General features: G+C 34.0%; 1 pseudogene; it reads left to right on the top strand.

Annotated features, from left to right (window-relative positions):
• Positions 1–23315: 23315 nt before the first annotated feature.
• On the top strand, positions 23316–24602 carry LOC131825908 (dnaJ homolog subfamily A member 1-like; annotated as a pseudogene).
• Positions 24603–24974: the final 372 nt, after the last annotated feature.

Raw genomic sequence — 24974 nt, 5'->3', positions numbered from 1 at the left:
ATGTCAGGCATAGTGCTAAGTGCAACTCTGCTTGTCCCTCTCCCTCTGCTCCTCTCCCTGCTTGTTCTCTCTCTCAGTGGATAAATAAAATATATTTTTTAAAGACAATCTTTTAAAGTTTCACCAATAATAATCATTACTAATGATTAATAATTATTTTTGCCAATAATTATGATATATGCTTTATAATTCTAGCATACAATCATTACTAAGATAAGGAAGTTTTTTCTATTTCTCCCCCACAGTTCCCCATCTTTTTTTAAAAAAAGATTTTACTAATTTATTTATTTTAGAGAGAGAACAAGCACAAGTTGGGAGAGGGTGAAGGGGCAGAGGGAAAGGAGAAAGAGAATCCCAAGCACACTCCACACTAAGGTGGAGCCCAATGCTGGGCTCCATCCTATGACTTGAGATCATGACCTGAACCGAAATCAAGTCTAAGGCTTAGCGAGCTGAGCCACCCAGGCACCCCTCTTCTATTTCTAACAAGTGTTTTGTTTTTTAAATTAATACAACTAAAATTTTTAATCTTTATCAGAACTTTTCCCTTAGCTGTTGAGATAGTCATATGACTTTTCCCCTTCAAATAATTAAGAAACTGAATTGCATTATTGGGTTTTCTGATATCATCTATACTTCTGAGTTAGATCTCAAACTTGATTACTTGTTATGATTACCATGTTAGCCATAACATAATATATTAATCATAACATATTAATTAATAAATAATTTCAAGTTTGATTTACTGATAATTGATTTAATATGTTTGGAATTATACTCAGTTGTGTCATTGGAGTTGTCGAGATTTTTGTGCCGTGGTTATGTAAGGCTCACCTAATGAGTTTGGGGATATCTGTCTCTTTTTCTTTCAGTTTGTTTTTAAGGAGATTTTATAATCCTCTAGTCCTGAGACTTTCATTGTGGGACATTTTTTATACTGATTAGATTTCTTGATGGTTAATCATTTCTTGAGACCTAGTCATGTCTTCTCTTTGTGTTAAACTGGCTTTGCTCTGCCTTCTAGTTGTTTGAATACCCTCTGCCTAAGCCTTTTGTACTATTCTAACTATTTCAACATACCTTCTTTATTTCTTTCCCAATAAATGTGAGAAATTCTAACCAACCCTTATTTGTATTGTCCAGTATTTTACTTTAAGCCTTTTCCCACAAATTTGATTTAATGATTACATTTTTATTCACTCTTCATATCACTTCTACATTCTATTTTATCGCTCTAGAAGTAGAGGTGATTTAGAACTCCCTACCCTATCCTGCATGTCTTCTATCCCTTTATTTTTCTATTTGTCTCTCTCAATTAGATTATGAATAAACTTACTGAGGTTTATATTACAGTTTGTTGAATTTTGTTCAGCTGTGGTTATTCTAAAAAATCCTTTTTTAGGGGCGCCTGGGTGGCTCAGTGGGTTAAGCCTCTGCCTTCGGCTCAGGTCATGATCTCAGGGTCCTGAGATTGAGCCCCGCATCAGGCTCTCTGCTCAGCAGGGAGCCTGCTTCCCCCTCTCTCTGCCTGCCTCTCTGCCTACTTGTGATCTCTCTCTCTCTCTTTCTTTCTCTGTGTCAGATAAATAAATAAAATCTTTTTTAAAAAAATCCTTTTTTATTCATGTCCTCTGCCCATTTCTTGATTGGATTATTTTTTCTTTGGGTGTTGAGTTTGCTAAGTTCTTTATAGATTCACAGACCTGTACCCCTGGGGATAAAAATATATGTTTATAAAAAATAAAAAAGTAAAAGTTAAAAAAAAATCCTTTTTTAAAGACCTGGCATTTATCTATACTCTTTTTTATCCTGTTTAAAAAAAAAAATGATCATTGTTTTAAATATATTATACAGTTATTTAATATTCCTTGTCTGGAAATTATAATAGATGATTTCTGAGAGAGGTTAATTCTGCTTTTATTATTTTTCTGCTATTTCTAACCCAAAGTACCTAGTTTCCTCAGATACTTTGTTAGGTCATCTGCTCATTTTCCTTGAAATGTTTTCATTGGAAATACTTTATGGTCAGAGAGGATCTGTTTCTGTAGGTGTATAGGAGCACTAGCAAGACAGAACCAATTTAAAACAAATTCTCCATTCGGGGGCGCCTGGGTGGCTCAGTGGGGTAAGCTGCTGCCTTCGGCTCAGGTCATGATCTCAGGGTCCTGGGATCGAGTCCCGCATCGGGCTCTCTGCTCAGCAGGGAGCCTGCTTCCCTCTCTCTCTCTTTCTGCCTGCCTCTCCATCTACTTGTGATTTCTCTCTGTCAAATAAATAAATAAAATCTTAAAAAAAAAAATTCTCCATTCGGGATGTCTTAGACCTCAAAAGTCACACAAATCTAAGCACAAAATCCCACAAAAATATAGTTTGTGCTGTGATTTCTCATTGGAGATTCCAAATCTCAAGGGATTTACATGACTTATATTGTGTTTCCTTACCAGGGAAAAATCTAGTAAGAAAAAAATAACAAGAATAAAAACACTTTCATGTTTGAAATTTAGAAATTAAGGTACATACTTCTAGAAATGTGCATCAAAAAGGAAGTCTAGGTTGAAATTTGTTGGACTGAAGAACAATTAAAATATTTATATCCAGAACAGAGAAAAAAACATATTTAAGAAAACATATCACTATAAAGGCATATATGAGAAAAAGAGAAAGGTGGGGCACCTGCATAGCTCAGTCAGTTAAGTGTCTGCCTTTGGGTCAGGTTTTGAACCCAGGGTGCTGGGATAGAGCCCTACATTGGGCTCCCTGCTCAGCGTAGAGTCTGCTTCTCCCTGTCCCTCTGCTTCTCCCTTCTGCTTGTGCTCTCTCTCTCACTCACTTCCTCTCTCAAATAAATAAATAAAATCTTAAAAAAAGAAAGGCTATAAAATCAGTGAGTTATTTCAAGAAGTTATCCAAGAAGGAATCTAAACCCAGAAAATGTAGCTAAAAAGAAATATTAAATATGACAGCAGAAATTAATAATGTATATCACAAACATAGAGAGAGTTAACCTAGACAGTATCTTCTAAGATAAATATCTTGCAAGAATGATTAAATAGAAAAAAAGTGAAGGCGCAGTAACACTGTGAAACAGTGGGTCATCATGAAACAAAAGAGTAATCACTACAAATAAAATTAAAAAGATCATGAGAGTAGTTGTAAGTAATTTTATGCCAAAATTTTAAGAAAATAATACAGAAATGTCCTAGAAAAAATGAAAAACGAAACTTAAAAGTGGAACACGGATATTATAAGAGAAAATAAAGTGGCAAATTTACATAATTCTATAATTGAATCCATAATTTAAAACTCCCTGCATTACTAAACATAGATGAAGCTCAGATTACTCAAAATCTTAGAGCTTTTAAAGGACAAATATTCATTTCATGCCCATGGTGTCATTTGAGGTTGAGATTCTGCTCTGCACAATCTCCTCCTGCCCTCACCAAGGATCATAGATTATGGAAGCTCTAAACTTGTATGCCATGATTGGTGTGCTAGGGGAAAAGAGTTCTATAATATCATAACTGGAAATGTCATGCTTCGATCTGAAAACAGTATCTATAACATTCATTCAGTTAATTGTCCAGTGAGACAGAAGGCCATATCATAATTCTTGGATTCAAAACCAAGCAGTTTCACTACGTATTTCATCAAATATAAATGCCCCAATTAAAAATTTAAAAGTACAGTAGATACAAAATGGATTCAAAAATGTAGAAAATGTAGATAAAACAAAACCTTCTGGGGTAACTATGCTAATGATAGGGTAAAGTTTAAGGCAAAAAAATAGTTAATACAGATACATAAAGGACATTTGTACTAATATCAGTGAACTAAGTTCAGTTTAGTTGTATAACAGTTTTAAATATATGTGCATACAATAACATAAATACATTTAAAATACATTTAAAATAATATACTAAACTGAAAAGTGAAATTTTAAAAATCCACCCTCATAGGAAAAACATTAATATACTTCACTCAATAATTGATGAGCAGTAAAAAAATTAAATGGAATAGACTAATTTTATGAAAAACACAATTTAATAAAGCAGTCTACTAGAACTTATAGAACATTGTATTGAACAATGACAGAATACAAGATTTTTTTCAAATAAGTGCAAAACTCAAAAAAATTTGTCTCATGTAATGAGTCATAAGATAAATCCCATATTAATTTCACTAAACTTAAATTATCCAAAGTATTTTGTTTGCCTAGAGTAGAAATCAATAACAAAATGACAAATAGAAAACCCTAACTGATGGGAAGTTAAGGAATATACTTCTAAATATCTTGTGAGTAAAGTAAAACAGGAGAAATTAAAAACCACTTTGAGTGAATTAATATTAAGTTATGATATGTCAACATCTGAGGGATGTACCTCAGCTATATTTAGAGGAAGATATGTTCCCTATTGTGCATACATTAGTGAAGAGTGTCTAAAAAACACTTGCCTAAGCATCCACTGTAAGAATCTTGAAAAGGAAGAAAATTCACTCAAAAATAGTAAAAGAAAGGAAATAACAAAACAAGACCAGACATCAGTGAAAAATTTGGATTCATCTGGGAATACTGAGAGACACCTTTTTTTTTTCCTTATGTGTTTCTCATTCTTTATCAGTTTACCTGTGGGAGGTTTTCATATCAATGGTTAAGAGAAAAAACAAAGGTAAGCCCAATCAGGGAAGTGCATTTAAGTCTGTGCTTAAGTTATTTTTGCTATCATCCCATAAATGGATCATAATCAAGCCAGAATTAGAATGGAAAGTTACAAAAAATTACCAGATAAGAATGTATATATAGGGAGATGTGACACACTGATGACCTCAGGCAAATAAAACCTATGGAGTTATTTACCAATAATGGTTACCAGTGGAAATGGCTAGAAGGAGTACAGACTGCTTCTAGGATGCTGGTATTATTTGTTACATGATCTGACTTCTGTTTTCATAGGTATGTTAGTTTGTAAAAATTTATTGAGCTGTATACATATTTGTTTATATAAGACACATATTTTTCACTAAAAAACCCACAGTATTGTTTCTTAGATTCCACAGATGAGTGAAATCACACAGTATTTGTCTTAAGGGTTAAATCACTAAATTGTACACCTGAAACTAATATTACACTGTAGGTTATCTAACTGGAATTTAAATAAAAACTTAAAAAAACCTATAGTATAAAAAATTTAAGATTAAAAATTAGATGAAAACTATAATTTTAAAATAAGATATATTATTGTATGACCATAATATTTATTATATATTGAAATAATTTAAAATAATTGTTAAGGATGTGAATAGGAAAACTTTTATGCTTCTGATGGCTCTTATCCCTAGTTAGGGACAAACTATAGAACCAGTTTAGAAAACAGGTCCCCACTATCTACTAGTACTGAAACGTATATGCCATATGACCTTTTAACTTCATACTTAGATAAAGGCAAACGAACTTATTACATGTGTGCACAGAGTATTTTGTACAAAAATAGCCATGACCGAGTCACCTAATAATTAAAAACTTGTAACATTCTAAATGTGCCCTTAGAATGAATAAATTATGATGGAATCCTACAGGGGCATCTATACTGCAATATAGGAACTACAGCTATATATACAAACATGGGTAAACTTAAAAAGCATAATATTGAACAAAAAATTCAGATCCAAAAAGAGCATATATTCTGCATGCTTCACTTATATAAAATTCAGAAGTCACCAAGATTAAACCAAAATCTTAACAGATGCTTTGCTGGGATAATAAGACTCTGAAAAAATGCATGGTTGTAATTACTGTAAAAGCCAATATATCATTAATGTTGGGGGAGGCAAGTGAAGAGGGGCTTTAATGGTGCTCATCATAATTCCTTTTCCTATTGGGGTTAAATGAATTTTTCTTTCTGATAAATTGAGATTGACATTTTTATTTTCTTTACTTTTCTCTATGTGTGTATTCTCTATGTGTAATTATTTCATGATTAAAATGGATAAAACAGGGGTGCCTGAGTGGCTCAGTGGGTTAAAGCTTCCACCTGCAGCTCAGGTCATGATCCCAGGGTCCAGGGATCGAAGCCCACATTGGGCTCTGGGCAGGGAGCCTGTTCCCCCGCCTCCCTGCCGCCTGCCTCTCTGCCTACTTGTGATCTCTGTCTGTCAAATAAATAAATAAAATCTTAAAAAAAAAAAAAAAAAGGATAAAACAGGGACATCAGAATGACGCAATCATATAAGTGTCTGACTCTTTGGCTTAGGTCAGGATCTGAGGATGGTGAGATCAAGTCCTGCATCAGACTCTGTGCTAGAAGTGGAGCCTGCTTAAGATTCTCTCTCTCTCTCTCTCTCTCTCTCTCTCTCTAGCATGCCTCTCTCTCTCTCCCTCTTAAAAAAAAATAATGGGTGAAACAACATAAGTTAGTGATTGGCATTTTTTGGAAGAAAAGGGATGCATTTGGGTAGAGCTACTTTGAGACATCAAAGATACTGGTAACATTTTATTTGCCGATTTGTGTACTGCATCAGAGGCATTTATTTCATTGCTCTTTTTTAAGCAAAAAATGTTCCTTATATACACAAGCTAGTGTGTATGACATATTTCTTAATAAAATAAAATTTAAGAGAACAGTTATTCATGTATTTATAGGTTAAATGTCGTTTCCTGCAAAATACTGCAATAATTCTGCAATTCCCCTGAAGTACTCAAATAATATAATCCAATCATTCAATTTATATACAAGTTCAATAATTATAATGACATATATGCAAATGCAATTAAGAGTGCTCATATATGCAAATAACTAACTTCCAACTTTATAAATATTTCAGTAATTCTGTAACAAGTGTAACATTTTTCAGGAAATGATTGCCTACTGCATCTTACTGAAATTTATTATAATTTAAAAAATATATATATCTTGAGATGGTAAAGATATTCAAGTTTTACTAGAGTCCTTAATATATCTACAACAATTATTACTGTAAAACCTGGAGGGATAGTTGGAAAGATTTAGTTGTCCAGTAAATAATCTGCATTAGATCTCAAACCTTACCTGTGCAATTCACCTCTCAGCATTCGACAAAAATCAGGTAGCAGTCTATCTAGCCCCCAGTCATTTCTGTTTTTGTTTTTTTTTTTAAATTATATCCAGGACTTTTTAATTATGGCATTGGCTCTTTCCTTTTTTTTTTTTTTTTTTTTTTTTTTTTTTTGTCACACATACTGACTTTAACTATTTCCTCCCTAACTTCTCCTATTTCTAATATTTCTGTCCTCTTTCTGAGTTATTTACATCTGTTTTGTTTGTTTATTTATCAAACCTTAGGCAGCCTAGATATTTTTCATGGTCCTGGATTATATATAAAACACTATGGATTCTCTCCTTAGTTCTTTGCCCAGTTTTACCTCAATTGGTTCCAAAATAATAAAACAATAAACAAGAAAGAAACTTGATACTTGTATCTTCCATTATTTAAACATAATTATGTAGCTGGATTTTTAATTCTGAAAATTTTATAATTTTAAGCCAGAACAAATTAAATCTATTACATTGTCAATATGTTCTATATACCATGGAAAAAATGACTAAATAATAATAATAATAATAACAGAAAAAAAAACTATGGATTAGTGTATTTTCTAAAAATTCTAAATGCACATTGATATAATAAATTTTCAGAGAAATTTTTCAGCAAACAAATCTATTCATACTTTGGTTGAACACAAGATTTTCTAAATTCATTTGATTATTTGTTACTGCATTAAACTTAGTGATTTCTCAACTGATAGACATTGAATGGTAACTGTTGACTTGAGTTGATGTACATTTTGCAATAGTTCTTTACTCTCTTGCCAATATTTCAAGTTCACAGTTTGAACCAATGGTCATGATTCAGTTAAAGCTCACATAACTCATGTGATGTTAAGGAATGATGTCCTCAGATCAAGGATCCTAAAAGAATATTTTGAATTTTAAAATTTTATCATATAATCTAACCTTCTACAGTGTACCAAATATTAAGTTGTGTTTCAGCCCAATGGTTAAGATACACAGAAAGTGGCAGGGAAATCAGCTATCAGGCCAATTATGAGTATTGCTACAATCCATTTTGTATTGACAAATAAATAGAGAAAGAACAGGCTAGATCTCTTGACACAAATACTAATTAATTTGCTCCACCCATAAGAACCTGATGAAAATTATGACACAAATTAAAGCATCAATTACACTAACACATGTAATTATTCATCTTTGAAATGAATGAGATGCGATGAGAAAGACAACTATCATATGATCTCCCTGATATGAGGAAGTGGTGATACAACATGGAGGCTTAAGTGGGTAGAAGAAGAATAAATGAAACAAGATGGGATTGGGAGGGAGACAAACCATAAGTGACTCTTAATCTCACGAAACAAACTGAGGGTTGCCGGGGGGAGGGGGTTTGGGAGAAGGGGGTGGGATTATGGACATTGGGGAGGGTATGTGATTTGGTGAGTGCTGTGAAGTGTGTAAACCTGGTGATTCACAGACCTGTACCCCTGGGGATAAAAATATATGTTTATAAAAAAAATAATAATAAAAAAAATAAAATAAAATAAAAGTATGTTGTTTTCAGAAAAAAAAAAAAAAAAAAAAAGAAATGAATGAGATTGAAAGAGATGGATCTTGCACTTGATGCTTCAAGACAAGTTACTTATTTAATTTTAAAAATCAATTAAAATAGTTAATAAAGTCTGAGTAAAATTAGTGTGCTTTTGAAAAAGAAGAAGAAACCGTCACTTATGCTAGATTTCCTGCTATGGTAGTAAGTGACCCACTGCTCACCCGGAAGTGCTCTATGAAGTGTCAAATCAGTTTTGGTTTGCTGTTATTTCTCTAGGGCCCAGCAAAGTTCTTTTGTTTTGTTTTGTTTTGTTTTTTCACTATGTAAGTGCTCATAAAAATATGTGGAAATAATGAATGTACTTGGTAGAGCAAAACAAATGATCAAATGAAACTACCTTGCTTCATCTACATTTATGATTCTACCATGTAACACATTCATCAGTAATCTTGATGAGTTACTAATAACCATGGTATATATTTGCATAAATATACATACACATATGTAATCAGCATAAGCATTTGGTAGATTAAGAAGCAGGTGTGATGCATGCAAGTAGTAGTAAAGTTCTTTCAGGAGTGAACTATTCTTCCTCAGAGAAGTACTATATGAAATATCAAATGTAGTTTATCGGAACTCAAATAGATCAAATGAGCTAGTCCTATAAGACAGTTTATAGTTAATTGATTGTCAGTGTTAGCATGTGAACTACGACATAGTGTCACTCAGAAGTGTGGCAAGTCAGCCTTAGAAGGATAGAAGACATGACATCACTAAAGAAACCTTTACCAGTACCTATCCAGACAACACATGGAGTCCTATCCAGTAAACATGACTTTTGCCTCAGTGTTGCACAGTATGAAGAAAAACACAGGACTGTCTAACTTTTTGTTTGTTTGAATCCTATGTTCATCAAGAAGTGCTTGAATACACTGAATTTTGGAATAGTTTGCTTACAGGTAGACAATGCCCTCTTCAAACCAATGCAACATTTTGATCTTCATAAAATATCCACTTACAGAGATCTGTATATCAGGGTTGCAAATGATTTCTAGCATTCCATTAATTCTGGATAGAGATAAGATTGAGTATCAGACTTATCTGAGGAATAGATCCTGAAAAATGATCATGTCACCAAAATAAACATTTTTTGGCATGGATCTGACTAGACAATCAGCCAGACTTACTGAATGACAGTCCTCCTCTACCTCCAGTTTCCACCCCATGGAACACTTCATCTGGTTTCTGTGTATTTCTTAATCTTATTTTTTTAATAAACAATTTTTAATAGCAGTTTTATGTTCACAGAAAAATTGAGCAGAGTTACAGAGATTTCCTGTATGCTCCTTACCTCTCCTGTAGCCAACATCCCTTACCACAGTGCTATGAACATTGCAGTTGATGGAATGGCACTGATACATCATTATTACCTGAAAGTCCATTGTTTACAGTAGGGTTCACTCTTAGTACATTTTATGTGTTTTGACATATGTATAGTAATATGGATCTATCATTGTAGTTTTCTCCATATGAATCATTTCGCTTCACTGCCTTAAAAATTGTCCAAGTGCCACCTATTTGGTCCTCCCTCCCCCAACTCCTGATCTTTTACTCTCCTTAATCCCTGAATCTGTCATTCCCTCCATGGTTTTACCTTTTCCAGAATGCTATATAGTTGGAATCATATACTATGCAGCTTTATCAAATTGACTTCTTTTAGTACATGATACACATTTAAGTGTCCTCCATTTTCTATGGCTTGATAACTCATTTCTTTTTAGTACTGAATAATATTCCATTGTGTGGATCTGTCATAGTTCACCCATTTACCTACTGAAGGACATCTTGGTGCTTCCAATTTGGCGATTATGAATAAAGCTGCTATAAATATCCTTGTGTAAGTATTTGTGTAGATTTGTTTTTCACTCATTTGGGTACACAACAAGATCTCAGTTGCTGAATCATATGTTTAGAGTATATTTAGTTTGGTAACATGTAAACATTTATTTACATCTCTAAGCTTCAGGAACACAAAAATAATTTTGACCCGAGGAGTCCCCATTGGTCTGGCCAGTGCTTTCTTTGTACTGTGCTATATAGCCTGAGAGTTTTCCTACCTCCTTCTTCCATCCCACTTTTCTTTTACAGGTGTCAGGCCTGTTTTGAGACAGAAAGCTCTCCCATCTAGTCTTGCTTCTTTGATTTTACGCCCATGCCATTTGCCATGTATGTAGTGCATTGGGCAGTGTACAACACTCAATTCTGAGAGATTAGGAAGCTACCCAGGGAATTTCCTTTGAGGAAAAAGCAATGCTTGCCAAATGGAAATTGGCTAAAGTAATAAAGAAATGATTTCATTTTTAAGGCTCAAATTTTAAGGAAGTTCTAAGCTGTTGCAAAAATTATGGTAAATACCTAGTGTTCCTTTTGGTATCGGATTTTTCCATATTAATGTGGTATACTTCTTTATATTATTTCTTACTGTACTTTATAGTCCTGTATTATTTCCAAATAGTAAACCCTTGTCACTTGCATGTGTTAATATCTTTTTCAGATTTTGTCTTTTACTCTCACTTTCTTTTGGGGACTGTTCTGGGTACATACTCAGTCCTGGCTTATTGTTTTGTAAAAAAGTGTAATACATGCCATCACCATTATATCATACTACATAGAATTTTAGTATTTATTATAAATTGGAGGTACCTCTTTTTAAAAATTTTAAATATGATATGGATTTTTAGAGATATTTTGCATGGCTCAACTCATATTCAAATTTCCCGTTACTTTTCTATCAAGTTTATGAATAATTTTAATTGGAGAGTTTCTTGTGTTTATGATGCAAAATCTTAAAAAATAACATTTTACCATTTAAATATGTCAGGGATGCCTGGATGTCTCAGTCGGTTAAGTATCTGCCTTCTGCTCAAGTCATGATCTCAGGATCCTGGAATCAAGTTACACACTGGGCTCCCTGCTCAGTGGAGAGCCTGCTTCTCTCTCTGCCTGCCACTTCCCTTGCTTGTGCTCTTTCTCTCTCTCTCTGACAAATAAATAAATAAATAAAATATAAATAATAGTAGTAATAATAATAATGTGTATGTCAATCAGGACACAAATTAAATCATAAAAATAAATTGAATACTGAAAGTTATATTAATCCATTAACCTCTAATTAAATATTTGGTATGTTCATCAACATAGTGCTTTATATTAGGTTATTAATTTATGATATAGGCTATGAATGTAACTCCTAAAATAAATTTATAATTATGATATGCATATGACATTTAGAGAATCTGTAGATGAATATGTAGATGAAAAAGATATTAAAAACATTAATAAATTAGTAGTACTGAGGAAAAGTACAGACTCCCAAAAATATACCATGAGTGTTCAGGCTACTAATACAAATTTACCTCTAACAGAGCCTGGAATTTTGTTTCTCTTTTTAGAACTTTCTGCAAAGCCCATTGAGATCTGTTATGTTTATTGGTCATAAATATGTTAAGGCAAATTATTTTTAATGTGTCTTTGTCCCCATGAAATCTAAGATCAGAGGAACTGTGGAAAGTTACTTGAATTAACCTCCATATTTTTGCTTACTGTACTAACTCTGAAACATCATGACCTATTGTGGTAGGCTAAGGTGATTCAGGGGTATGAGACAGTGCTTGGAGCAGGGATAGGAGTACATAGAGGTTGGAGTGGGCAGAAGAAATTATGAAGGAAAAAGCTGAAGACAAATACTTCTTATTTCAATATTTAAGAGATTCCATTCCTCTCTTTTCTCCCCATGCATCTTTTGGTAAATTTTATGTTAGATTCCAGGATAGAGAAACTGTATCAGTAGTTTAGCTCAGATACAATATGGGTTAAGTGGAATTTTGTGGGAAGAAACTACTAGACATAACATTGCATTGTACCTTTGAGAAAGCAAGTTTAGAACCCCACCTAACATACCTATAAATAAAGTTTTATAACAAAATCTGTCTATAAACGAGGACTTGTTCACCTAACTAAAATAAATACTACTTTTCTTGAAAGTAAGATATGATTCTTCTAAACATTTTCTTTATATTTCTGGAATGTTTCAATCTGTGCTGTGAAACATTATAGATGCGTTGAAATATTATGATATGAGACTTTTATTCTCTCAAGATAATGTGTTTAGCTTGGGTTGCTATTATGGCGAAATAAATAATGCCTCAAGGTACTGGTGTTTAGAATTATAACAGTAAGGCCATGGGTTTTCTTTGTAGCTATGATTCAGCCATACTGTAAAAAATGAATGCCTATTCATTATAATCTTCTTTAAAATAATATTTAAGTGACAAAGGAAAAACACTTGCTAATAGTCTCTTTGGATCTAATCTGATGAATTTGAAATATAATTGCAAAGTAGAAGCATGAGCTTTCTATTTTATTTGTAAGTTAATTTTGATATGGGAAAAAGTATCCCATTTCAATTTTTGTTTTTGAGAGAAAGCATCTTATATTTAGGAAGTACCATGGACCCTTTCATGCCATGGGTGTGTTTCAATAAATCTCAGCTAATGAATGATTGATCTTAAAGAATTAGAAAAATCTCTAGTGTGAGCAATTAGATCTCTTTTTATTGTTGAGTTCTGGTTCAACAGGCATGAAATTCCAGGCATGGATTGTAAGTTATAGTACTCCGGGGTCCTTACTCCACTGGCAAGTTCTGATGCTTTCAAAATGAAACACTAGCTTCATATTCAAAATTCTCCTTTGTTCAATGATCCTTGTAACGCATTTTGATGTTTTAATCTCTCAGGCGTTGGTCTGGGTTTAGAGAATACTTTCAAAGTCACCAGAGATATTCGAAGAAAAAGATATCCAGTGCATTGCACTGTGCATGGAATGATGAATAGGTCAATGCACAATTAGGCACATTTTATGTAGATAATCAACTTGCTGTTTTTAGTCAATGTTGAATGTTACAGATACAGCCATGTGTTATCTCTAACTAACGAGAAAAAAATGTGTGTCACTTCTGGACAGCTTCTTTTTGGTGGCCAGTTTCCTGGCTCTCTCTTCTCATGTTACAGTAATTGTGAAACATGTCAGAATGAGACCTCTAAACACCCTGGTTTTGTGTGATGGCCATGAGCAGAGGCCTCCACCGTCAAGCCACACTAGGAATGTAGGATAATGAAGAAATAAACCTTTTTTGCAGAAATTACTGAGTCCATATATTAGGGTAGCAAAACTTAGCCTATCTGGCTAATAGAAAGATGGAGGGGAACCTGTGTAGCTCAGTCATTAAGCATCTGCCTTCACCTCAGGTCAGGATCTCAGGGTCCTCAGACTGAGTCCCGCACCGAGCTCTCTGCTCAGTGGACAGCCTGCTTCTCCCTCTCCCTCTGCCTGCCATTCTGCCTATTTGTGCTCTTCTCTGTCTCTCTGTCAAATAAATAAAAACCTTGAAAAAAAAAAAAAGAAAGAAAGATAGAGATGGATATCTATGTAATTGTCAGGTAGCAATTCATAAAGAATATAAGGAAATAGTTCTTATAAGGAAATAGTTCTTCCTTCATAAACAAGAAACTCTACAGGTTCAAATTTGCCGCACCAGTATTCTACACTGTATAAAAATAAAACAACACTAAACAAAAAAATAAAAATCACTCAAGCTTTTCCTTGAATGATCTCTAAGTCAGTGTGGTAGGCATTTGCATATTTATGTACATTAATATCAGATTATTAAAATAACAGTAATTGGGCTAGATTCAGAAAAAAGTTTAACCCAAGCTCTTTATTTCACAAAGATAACTCAAGTGAAGAGATGGCCCAAGGTTACCCACAATAATAAAAACATACGCTAAAAGCCCAACTTTTCTGAAAAGTAGGTCACAGTTCCATTACTTAATGCACATTTCCTTCACATCACCATCTAGCTGTGTTTGCAGAGAGCAGTCAGGAAATGCTGTCCAGGAAAGGGTGTGTTGGCAAGTAAGAAGTTTTAAAAGAACATATTTGAAGATAAAGGAGAAAAAGTTATAGAAAGAAGAATGGTAGAACAAACACTACATCATACCACTATGGAACAATTCCCTGCACTTTTATGAGAGTCACACAGCTGGGGCCTCTGAGTGGCTCGGTCAAGTTGAGTGTCTGCCTTCAGCTCCAGTCATGATCCCTGGGTTCTGGGATGAATCCCCACATTGGACTCTCTGCTGAGCAGGGAGTCTGCTTCTTTCTCTCCCTCTGCCTGCAGCTTCCCCTGCTTGTGCTCTCTCTCTCAATCAAATAAATAAAATCTTTTAAAAAAGAAAAGAAAGTCACACAGTTATTATTCTAAAGAGATTCAGAATGGCATCTAGTCCTCAGGTCCATCCCTCACCTGAGTCAGCCTTTTTTTTACCATGATTTCAATAACAATTATAAGTAATAATCATATATCAAACTCCTCAGCAGATTAATGTACACCTCAGAATCTTCAGGCAAAATTCTGTTTTTCCCATGGATAATTTCTGGATCTGTTTTTCTAGTCTCTCTCTCTCTCTCTCTCTCTCTCTCTATATATATATATATATATATATATATATATATATATATATAAATTTTTTTAGTCAAAGTATGGGTGTATAAGCATCTCCCTCCCATGGTGCTTCTGTCTTAGAAGGAAGGATACCCTGATTCTTTCAAAACATCCTCAAAATAATGACCTGGGACTAAACTAAAGCTTCTAAAAGTCACTGAGATTTTTAGATAAAATTCAATACAAATGCACCCAGTTGAATTTTATTACCACTTATCAGGATTGGGCTACACATAGTATGCTATCTGTGTTTTGTTTATCTCTGTTTTAATAGGCATTTCATTGACATTTTGATAGACTCCTCCAGTGCTTGAGGTTATTAAATTCTGTGCTTCAAGTTATTAAAGTCACAGAAATGCAATTAAAATCACTCCTTTGATCGTGCATTATTCACTTATTTTTAGCTTTGGATATTACAGTGGAAAATTTTTAAAAGCCAAAGGTTTTAGATAAGTTTGAATAGATATTTTTAAATAGCCAATAGTAGTAAATGTATAATTATTTCTTTAAAACTGCTGTTTGCACATTTTGAAATGCAATTCTCATTGATTGTCACCACATGCGTCTATAGATAGATATACAGAGATCGACAGATGAATATGTATGACTGCCGTTGTTCAGATTTGCCTTTCTTCTTTCTTGAAAGGAGAGCAAAGTATGTGAAAAATATTGTCGACAAATTCAGAAGTTATATTCCTGAAATTCTGGCAAGGATTCAACTTCAAATGAGCTTTATTTTACGTTAATTTTTTTAAAAAAGATTTTCACTTATTTATTTGACAGAAATCACAAGCAGACAGAGAGGCAGACAGAGAGAGAGGAAGGGAAGCAGGCTCCCCACTGAGCAGAGAGCCCGATGATGCGGGGCTCGATCCCAGGACCCCGGGATCATGACCTGAGCCAAAGGCAGATACTTAATCAACTGAGCCATCCAGGCACCCCAGTTTCACCTTAAATTTGACTTTTGTTTTATTTGATATAGGTTCTATTTTATTCATTCTATAACAATAAAAGAGTGGGCTGACTCGAGTTCATAACTTGTGTTAACAGCATACCTTTCATTTTTCAAGATTCTGGTCTACTTCAAATTCTGTATTATGAATTGTGTGTGTGTGTGTGTGTGTGTGTGTGTGTGTGTGTGTGTGTGTGTGTGTTGTGCTTAACCTTACAATAAATTAAGAGAAAAGTAGAATCATTTCCCCTCTATAAGTGAGGAGACTAATGCTTCAATTAGCTAAAATGATCCCACTAATAAATGGTGGAGCCAGAATTCAACTCTAGCTTAATTTCACTCCAGACATAGCCTGTGATGCTTTATCACCTTGTCTTGTCTACCTTGTCTGTTTTAAAATTATATTTAAACATTTATGATAACAATAGTTGCTATTTCTACAGCTTTGACTTTGTGCCAGTCCTGCTATCACTGATTCAAATGTATTAATTCATTACTTTTCATAACATCCCTGTGTTATTTTATGGATAATGGATGGTATAGAGAGGTTGTCCCACTTGCTAAGTTAGTTGCATGTAGTAATGGTTGGAGCCAGGATTCAAACTGATTCCTGAGTCTGGGCTCTTAACCATCATATTTACTCTGATTATTGTCTCCAAGAATACTGGGTGAGAGCCCCCTTCGAGAATGATAATATGCTGCATGAATATTGTACCTGTTCACACTCTATCTCCTTGTTTTTAATCCTTCTTGCCTTCTTTGATCCCAATCTACCCAGTCCCTACACTTCATCTTGCCTGCTAATCCTTCTGATCGTAGTGTGGACCTGGAGTGCTGTTTCAAAAATAAAAATGATGTTGAGCCTGTGTGATTCTTCAGTGAGTAAGAGTATCATGAATATGTAGCAATTGCTGCCACGGATGCAGTAAGGTAGAATGGTGGTTCAGTTGTCATTTAACTAGTGTAACAGTTATAAAGCGTTATCTAAACTTAAACAGAAATGACTTAAGTAGTTCCTACATTTATCCCTGGTAGTATTAGTCTGGCTCTATATGGATACTTGAATTCTAAATTCTAGGTTTCTACCTAATCTTAAATACCCAGTTTGTTTCTTGTCAGAGGCCGCCTGAGTATCTGCCCCAGAAAACTTCCGTCCTCCCTGGAAACCAATTCCTGTAAGAATGAGCCCGTTGCCATGTTGTCGCTTCTGTTGACAATTTCACCGTCCTTAGCTGGATACTGTCCTTCTCTATTATACTGGTTTTCTACAATGAGGATTATTTACCTGATTAATCCTAGATTCATTACTCTGTGTTTCACCACTCACAAGTAACATTCCTGGCTCCCCAGGTTGCGTTTCCTCTAACAGTTCTGATCATTGTCTCAATCTCATTATTATTGTCAGTGCTACACAGATGACAGAGTTTACACAACTTCCATCCATCTTGGCATATGTTCTTAGACATCAATAATTTGTCAGTGTCTGTTTTAAAACTTGCTGCTTAGACAAACAAAATATCAGTGAAGGGCTCAGTAATAATTTCTCAGTATTTTCTTAAACTTTACATTGGGTTTTTATTGTTATGGCAAAAAAATGGCATTAGACTTTGTAGCAGCATATCATTTATGGATCATCATGAATTTACATTTAAACAAAATATATACAAGAGTTGTAAAAACAAAAGCCCTCCCTTAAGCCTTTAGTTAAGTTTAACACTTAGATGCATATTAACACTTTCATATATATTAAATATTAACAAATAATTTCATTTGAATTTTTTAAAAAGATTTTATTTATTTATTTGACAGACAGAGATCACAAGTAGGCAGAGAGGCAGACAGAGAGGGAGGAAGGGAAGCAGTATTCAATGAGTGTTTGCAAAGGTTTCAGTCCCTGGTCATTCCCTTAGCTTATTTATATTGAGAAATCGGCTGATTTTCTATTCAGTTACACATAATTTTCAATCTCATCAAGTTACATTTCATTTTATTATTTTTTCATAACCTTATTTTTAACCAAAAATGGGACACAATGTTCTGGGACTTTTCAAAGAACATAATTTTGAGATCACTATTTAATTATATCTATCCAAATATTAAGTGAATAAGAATGACTCTGTAAAATATATCCTAAACATTTTGAATTTGTATCGGCCCCCATTACTTGGATAATAACCACTTGGTGTGTGAACACATATGTGCAAGTTATATGAAACCCCTACATTGTATGCAAATTTATTTGAATATTTATTTTGGAGTACAGTAACAATACTAATAAGATTCTCAGAATTATATGTGTATCAAATAATATAGAGAAGCTCTGTAAGACTAATTCTAAAATAGTTCTCTGAATTTAGACCCTCCATTGTTTGCTAGATGCTTCCATTCATTTGTTATCCCATAGGATTTATTATCCTAAGTGAGCATTGGCATGATTGCTGATATCACAGAGAGACATTATATGAAATAGCTTGATGAAATTCATCATTCTAGTAAAGAATTGATGGTAAGACCATATTTTTATACTTAATACAAGTTTTCTTATGAGAATAAGAATATCTGGCAAATATCTGGTATGTTTTTGAACTCGAGTGTTTGTCCTGGGAGCATGGGGTACTTGTTAGTTTCTCTTTTATGGGCTTCCCAAATCTAACAGTTTTCTTTGCCTCCTTCCTAGATTGGCTGTTAGAAATCATAATTTCTAATCTTATCTATAGAAAATATGTGAGAAATATGGATTCCTATCCAATAAATTTATCTTATATTTCTTCTCATCTTTTTTTTATAATTATACAGTCTTTCAATCACTTACTTCAGGTGCTCATTCATATTTTATCTCTGTTGCTTTAATTGTTTATGGAACAAAACAGGGTAGAAATAAATAATTAAGTAATTAGGCCAAGAAATAAATAAATGAACAAAGTGCCTATCATAGACAAAGTATGAATCATAACATTTGTCTGTCAGTAATATTCAGCAAAAATTTTCAGTGATGATGGGACTGTGCTCCTATACATGGATTTTCAAATATGGCATCCACTAGACACAACTATTCAAGTACTTTAAATGTTGCTATTGCAAATGAGAAACTAAATTTTTAATTTCAAGCAATTTAAAATTTTTATTTAAATAGCCACATATGAAAAATAAATAAATAAATAAATAGCCAAATAAACAAATAGTGTGGTCAATGGTTACCATGTAGGACTGCACAGGAAATCACAATACTGTTCATTTTTCAGGACTTTACAAATGAAGGCAGCTCATTTTTTGTGACTTAAAAACAAATTACTAAATGAACCAGTTCATTATATGTTTTCAAAATATTGTCCCTCCAAATTAATGGACATGGGGGAAAGTGTCAGTAAAATGTAAAGTGTTTGTCAACTTGCCTCTCTAGCAAGGGAGTTATGTTCCTTGTCAGTTTGGCTGATTTATTTGTTGTTTTATATTATTTTTGGTTTGTTTGTTTAAATTGTGAGAATATCTTCCTTCTCCATTTTCCTTGTGTTTATTCCTTCCTGGGGGGTTGGTCAGGTTTACCCTTCTGGTGTGGAACAAGCTATGTCCTTCCTATTGGTGAGGTTATTGAGGCCTGAGGGCTGTCAGGAGCTGAACTTCCACAAGCACTCTGTGCCAGGTTTTTCTGGCCAACAATGCCCTGGCGTTTAGCTTGAACCAGGGGCCCTCAAACTAGAGTATGCATCAGATCACCTGAAGGGCCTGCTCAAAATCACACTGCAGGACCCCAGCGCAAGCCCCAGCCTTCAGATTTAGCAGGTCTGGGCTGGGGCCTAAATATTAGTGTTTCTAACAAGTTCCAGGTGATGCTGATACTGCTGGTCTGGGTGCCCCACTGCCCTAAGTATCTGCTTGTTGATTTCACTTGCAAGGGCATCTGATGGCTGCTCACTAGTGCCATAAAACTTTCTGAATACAAGCAGAAAAGCATTATTGACTGGGCCTAGGAATTAAGATACCTGCAATCAAGTCCAAATATTTGTTCTGGAATTTGTACATTATGTCTGGGAGGTGTCACAGTGTATTAGTATGTTTTATTTGATTGTGAGGTATGTTACATAAAAATATATTTAACAGTATTTGAATTACAGACCTTGTGATTGATTTGCTTATACTTATGTTTTAGAAGGTAGATTCTTTGATATAATACCTTAAATATAATTATATTGAGCATATTATTATTATCAAGACCTGTGCTAAGTCATGTCTGTGTGGCCATGATCATATTTAATTTATGCAATATGTTATTCATAAACGTGTGTTAGTATTTATAGTTTTGCTATAAAAGAGGGAAAGCTTGAAGAGCCAGTCATTTGCCTATGAGCCACAGCTGAAGGACGCTGTGATTCACGCTTTGGAGCCCACTCTCTCAGCTACAGACAGATAAAGAATAAAGATAAGCTTACCAAGATCTATATCATCAGACAAATTGTTGTTTTCTTAATGTATAGAGATAGGACTATTAAATTCAGTTATTTGTGGGGGCATTAAAGGTCTATGTTGACATGGAATCAAAGCTTTTCAAATATGCTCCTGAAATAGCCAGTAGTTCTTTGATAAGGTAGAAAAATACCTTAAGTATTTTTGTCAATCTCATTAACTTTTCAAGTTATTAAACTGGTATTTAAGCAAAAATCTCTCACTATCATGAGAAAAATTTTTTAAAGACCTAGTTTTTCAACTGCTGTGTGTAAAAACTCTTGTTCGGCAAGGGAATTAAAGAAATACGTAATGTGTTGAAATGTTAATTTTTTTCAATCAAATTTATCACAATCATGCCTTGATTCCAATTTTATCTTTATTTCTATGGCTCCAACATGGAGAATATCCTTAAAAGCATATATTTTTAAATATCAGAGTTTTAAATTTTATTTTTGACTTAAAATTACTTAGATAAATTAGTGGAAACTTGGTACAATATTTCTTAAAATGTGTGAATTCATTTCTAGTTTTATCCTTTTTATCGGTGTTGTAGTATGTATAACAAAATACAAGGTACTCTCTACATCCATCAGCTGTATGATAATCTTTTTAAAAGTAAGTTTTTATCTACCTTTAAGCAAAATATTGTTTCATTTACTATGTAATAATGAAGTTATTTTCAAGGGAGTTTAGGAATAGATTTGGGAAAAACACTTCAAGTGGCTAATATTTCAGAATTATCAATTGTGATTTTTCATGTGCAGTGTGAAGTCTATACATAATAAATATTTGAAAACAACTTTATCGTCAAAAAAAGTATTTGAAGCATTGCTTGTAACATCATACAGCTGCAGACTTCATGATGTCCACCATTGGGAACCACTGAGAGTTCTTAAATTCAATAGTGAGATTTTATTTCACAGTCATCAGGACTGTTGATGTAACAAGGATTGTATATGTGATATACTGTAAAGTTGCAGTATAGTATATATGATATGAACATTTTTTGCAAAAATAGAAAATATTCTGTAACGTAGGAGACAGAAGGATTATTTTTAAAGTAATAGGCAAAAAGTAAATAAGAGATAACTTCCCCAATGTGTAGGGGAGAAAAAAAATTCCTTCAGTTTACACTTTTGTAAATTTTCTTATTTCACAATAATTCATCCATGAATATCCTTGTCCATAAATCTTCATTACAGATTTGAATTTTCCTTAGAAATTCCTATGATTGTAATTTAAGATATAAGCAGTATTGAGGAAAACATTCCTTAAATAATGCTACATTGATTAAGCTACTAACAGTAAATACCTGATAGAGAGTTCTTCTCACACATAAAAAAGTTAATGTTCATTTTTTTTCTGTTTGGTGTAAGAAAAAAATCTCATATAAATGAATATGTGACAGGGTGGTGAAACAATTTTTCATATATTTGAGTATATGCAATTCAATTATTTATCTATCAGAAGCATAATTGAAAGATTACATCATGTTCCAAAAAGCTAAGTACTAACTATATTTTATTCTACTTAATATTTGGAAAAATGTAAACCTTCTATTATGTAAATAAGATACCTAAAGCTAGGATCTTAAAAATGTATTACTCAAAAGGATACTAAAAGTAATTTATCCCAAATTCTTTTATTTACAGATTAGTAAAGTCATGTCCAGGTAAAACCTAACAGTTCTGGTATTGTAGAAGTTGCCAAAAACAAAATTAAATTACAGAACAAAATTGAAAACAAAAACAAAATCCCATGGCTTGGGAGCAAGGTCCATTGTCTTTTCTCTGTTCCAAGCTCTGACTCTAGAATTCCATGTTATCAAAAAATTTTAATCTCTAAATAGATGACAGCGAGGCTGTGTAGTGCATATGTCACCTTGTATTTTATTTTGGTGCTATGAAGGACTATATATATCTTGCACATTGTGCAGATATTATAAAGTGACATTCTCAAGTAAATGCTGAGCTTTTCTTTTTTTTAATTAGTAGCTGAACTGGAAAATGCAAGCTGTCAAATATGTGTTTCTTTTTTAATACTCGAAATAGAATAGTTTCATATTAATTACATGGTAGCAACCAACTATATGAGTTACATTAGGAAAGCAGAACTCAAAATCTCCTATATTTATTTTGAGAGACCTCACAAAGACCAAAATGAATCCAGAGTTTAGTTTGTATATTTTCAAGGAAAGGTAATACTGTATTTTAAAATAATCTAATTTCATCTTGAATTACTGACAAGCTTTGACATTTATTTTTACCAATAAAAAAAGACAATATGAAAGGAGAATAAAACCGTGATAAGCCGGAAGGAAACATTTTTTATTTTAATGGGAAATAATTGCCAGTATATTTAACATCCTTGAATCTCACATTTAATCAAGAGAAATAATATGAACAATCTTAAGCATTTATGAGGCATTCGATAATATCAGTAGAAAGATCACTTTAAACTTTCATCATCTATGAGGAAACAGGTTGAATTATTTACTTGTGATCTCACAATAATACAATTAAGGCAAAATGAGAACCAGGAGTCCTTGGTCATAACTTCAGATTGGTTCAGTGGGTTTTGGTTTGTTAACTCAGCATTTGCAGTCTTCTTCACATTAAACAATAGCTCCCTGCTTATATGCATGTGAGTAACTAGGAAAAGAGTTTTTAAAAATTACTTTTAGTAACAATCATGATAATAAAAGTACTTAATTTTGGGAACTTTCCAGAACGCTCGGTGAGACGCGGAGGAGCGGCGCCTACCCGAGCTGCGCCCAGCAACGCGCTCCTTCCCGCTCCCCCACATCAGCCTCGGCCCTCTCACCGGCTGTAGAAAATGGTGAAAGAAACCACTTATTATGATGTTTTGGGGGTCAAACCCAATGCCACCCAAGAAGAACTGAAAAAGGCCTACAGGAAACTGGCTTTGAAGTACCACCCTGATAAGAATCCAAATGAAGGAGAGAAGTTTAAACAGGTTTCTCAAGCTTATGAAGTACTCTCTGATGCAAAGAAAAGGGAATTATATGACAAAGGAGGTGAACAGGCAATTAAAGAAGGTGGAGCTGGTGGTGGTTTTGGCTCCCCCATGGACATCTTTGATATGTTTTTTGGAGGAGGAGGAAGAATGCAGAGAAAGAAGGAGGGGTAAAAATGTTGTGCATCAGCTCTCAGTAACCTTAGAAGATTTATATAACGGTGCAACAAGAAAACTAGCTCTGCAAAAGAATGTGATTTGCGATAAATGTGAAGGCCGAGGTGGTAAGAAAGGAGCAGTTGAGTGTTGTCCCAATTGCCGAGGTACTGGAATGCAAATAAGAATTCATCAGATAGGACCTGAAATGGTTCAGCAAATTCAGTCTGTGTGCATGGAGTGCCAGGGCCATGGGGAACGGATCAGTCCTAAAGATAGATGTAAACGCTGCAATGGAAGGAAGATAGTTCGAGAGAAGATTCTAGAAGTTCATATTGACAAAGGCATGAAAGATGGCCAGAAGATAACATTCCATGGTGAGGGAGACCAAGAACCAGGACTGGAATCAGGAGATATTATCATTGTTTTAGATCAGAAGGACCATGCTGTTTTTACTTGGTGAGGAGAAGACCTTTTCATATGTATGGACATACAGCTGGTTGAAGCACTGTGTGGTTTTCAAAAGCCGATATCTACTCTTGACAACCGAACCATTGTCATCACCTCTCATCCAGGTCAGATTGTCAAGCATGGAGATATCAAGTGTGTGCTAAATGAAGGCATGCCAATTTATCGTAGGCCATATGAGAAGGGTCGCCTCATCATCGAATTTAAGGTAAATTTTCCTGAGAATGGCTTTCTGTCTCCTGATAAACTCTCTTTGCTGGAAAAACTCCTACCTGAGAGGAAGGAAGTAGAAGAGACTGATGAAATCGACCAGGTAGAACTGGTGGACTTTGATCCAAATCAGGAAAGACGGCGCCATTACAATGGGGAAGCATATGAGGATGATGAACATCATCCCAGGGGTGGTGTTCAGTGTCAAACCTCTTAATGGGGCCAGTGAATAACACTGCTGGCATTTTATGTGCAGTAGTGAATGAGTGAAGGACTTAAATCATAGCTCACTACTTGCTATTGTTTTTGTTTTAATATTCAACTATAGTAGTGTTTTGAAAGTTAAATGAAGCTGGCCTCATAAAATGAGTTTGGAAGTTTTCCTTCCATTTCTATTTTTTGGAACAGTTTGAGGAGAATAGGAATTAGTTCTTCTTTAAATGTTTGGTAGAATTCCCCCGGGAAGCCGTCTGGCCCTGGGCTTTTGCTTGTTTGGAGATTTTTAATGACTGTTTCAATCTCCTTACTGGTTATGGGTCTGTTCAGGCTTTCTATTTCTTCCTGGTTCAGTTATGGTAGTTTATATGTTTCTAGGAATGCATCCATTTC

This window comes from Mustela lutreola, chromosome 2 (assembly GCF_030435805.1).
Source record: "Mustela lutreola isolate mMusLut2 chromosome 2, mMusLut2.pri, whole genome shotgun sequence".
In the NCBI taxonomy this organism is placed as follows: Eukaryota; Metazoa; Chordata; class Mammalia; order Carnivora; family Mustelidae; genus Mustela; species Mustela lutreola.
The sequence above is the reverse complement of the archived record's forward strand: the minus strand, read 5'-3'. Positions and strand labels throughout refer to the sequence as shown.